The sequence below is a fragment of the Olea europaea genome, chromosome 7, assembly GCF_002742605.1.
Source record: "Olea europaea var. sylvestris chromosome 7, O_europaea_v1, whole genome shotgun sequence".
In the NCBI taxonomy this organism is placed as follows: Eukaryota; Viridiplantae; Streptophyta; class Magnoliopsida; order Lamiales; family Oleaceae; genus Olea; species Olea europaea.
The window spans coordinates 24,102,618-24,105,174 of record NC_036243.1 but is presented as its reverse complement, the minus strand read 5'-3'; positions in this window follow the sequence as shown (position 1 = coordinate 24,105,174).

The following is a 2,557-nucleotide window of genomic DNA, read 5'->3' as shown; positions in this document are numbered from 1 at the left end:
TGGGGTATATCCCGCGATTTACCTCCCTCACAAAGCTTTAAGGGCGAGGCGATGAGGGCTCTCAAGGTTAGAGTTCAACCTTTTTTTTATTTTTATTTTATTTTTATTTTTATTTTTAACATGAATAGCTTAATTTTTATCTTTTTTTTATGATTGAAATTTTATTTTTATTTTTATTTTTTCAAAAAGGAGGGCCAATACCACTAATTCTGACATAATCTTTCCAAGACTTATTTCTTCGAAAAGTTTTACTACCTACGACCAACTACCACCAATTGAATCGGAGATATTCTTCATATAGACCAACCACCACCTAATCTTTCCAAGACTTATTTATTCCCAGGTCACATAATCTGCAAATTAACCTACGTATTTCAATGTCAATGCTCCAATTAATTGACCCCTATAGACTTGTACTTGTAGGCCTTATTTTTAGGGTTTAATGCAATAGCCAAATTGATACTCGTGTAGCAAGTTATTGGTTCCTTTTTTTGATGTTTGCAATAATAGAATAAGCAATTATAATTATATAGTATTTAGTTTTTTGTTCCTTGTTTATTGTTTGATTAACTATTTTGTTCATGTTTTTTTTAATACGAAATTAATTTTTAAATTTAGTATTCGTATATCTATATATTATAAAATATTATTGCTCCTAAAATAACACAACAATATAATTAATATTTCAGAAAAATATTACTAGATCATGAAGAGCATAAATTATTATTTTCAATATTATAGAAGAATATTAATATATTACTCTTGAAGAAACGATAATAAAATACAATGTGCTCTTGAAATAGCACATGCTTCGAAAAAAGTATCATTTTAAATTCATGTTTATCCTTGAAGGAAGAACACATAACTAATATCATGAGTACATTGATTAATTTGACTATTTAAATGATATATTATTATATAAACTTTAATTGAATTCTTTGAAATTAAATCATTGAACTCTATCTTATATTGAACCAGAAGTTCAATTTGACCATATTGTTTTGCATGACCAATTGGATTATCCTTGGATTAATAATGATATGAAATTAAAAATTCAAATGAATATTCAATGAAGAACCAGAGGATTCTTCAATTCAATCCTATATGACGTTTGTTGTCTTCCTTGAAAAATTTTCATTAATCATCACTAACTAAAATATGAACTGGATTTTCTACATTTCTGAAAATTAATTAGGATAATAAATGTGGCTTTATCATCCTCTATGTTGATCATCTAAATATTATTTGTATATAATAGATTTGATATATATACCAGATGATTGTATAGTGTTTCGCAACCTAATATTTACGATATTACTACTCAAATTTTAAATTATGAGCATAATTTTCAGATTATATAATCAAGATTGTGTTTTGTTAATGTTGGTAGGTATAAATCTAAGCATTTTAATAAGTGTTAGTTGGGATGTCGATAATGGTTTAATACTATAGTCTGTTAAAAACCTTCAATTAATTTAATTGAGAACAAAGTACTTCTCATTTTTATTTAGGAAATTCTATTATGCATCATGTCAAAATCATAGTTCTCCTATTATAATTAGCTTATGGTCAAAGCCTAATTTTTTCATCTAATTATTTTGATGGTGCAATTATATGTTAAGTTGAACCAGCACAATACACAGAGATGGAAAATAAAGAATGTTAAGAATAAATGCGTAGTTTGAAATCTTAACCCAAATAAACCAAATTTCATTACGTTCAAAAAATGATTGTCAATTTGATTGGATAATTCTCTCAGCATTATGAAAAAATTTAAGAAGTTGAAAATAATATATAAATACATAATCATCTAAATCCTCTCAAAATAGCATTCGATCTAGTTAGAAAGATAATTTATTTAGATACATTTACTAATTAAAGAGATAAATAAAATCTCACGTACCGATTTTAAATGCTCCAACATTAATTAATATCCTATGAGGATAATTTGTTAGCAGTATATTTTATATACCTATGACACGACTGAAGCGTGTATATAACCATGAAAAAGTCAAAAGGGGATTAATATTTAATTCAAAAAAAAAAAAAAAAAAAAAAAAAAAAAAAACTCCAACGAAAATAGAGCAATTAACAAAAATTGTCTCATTAAGGAGACATATACTCTTGATGAGTATTTAGACATAACAGATTTTTAACCCTCAGAAGATGTTAGGTACATAAAATAATGAAACTTGAGATATCTCAACAAATTATGGGAAAAGAAATAGAATCGAATAGAAAAATTGTCGACAACAAATTATATAGCATTGAATCAAAATAAGCACGTCAAAATATATTAATCGAAGTAATGATTGACCAAATAAAATGGACGCTTGTGGCATAATTGTCTNAATTGGATTAATTAAATATTGGACCGGACCGGGTCGGGTCCATTTGGGTTTATATATATATGCAGCTAGGGTTTGAGGTCCATAAGTTATTCATTATTCTTGCTAGTACAAGAAAGAAACCCTAGCAGTTGCTGTCTTCTCTCTATGTGGATTTCATTGGAGGCTGGACAATTGGACAGCTGTGGGAGGCAGATTCAAGCTGCTGG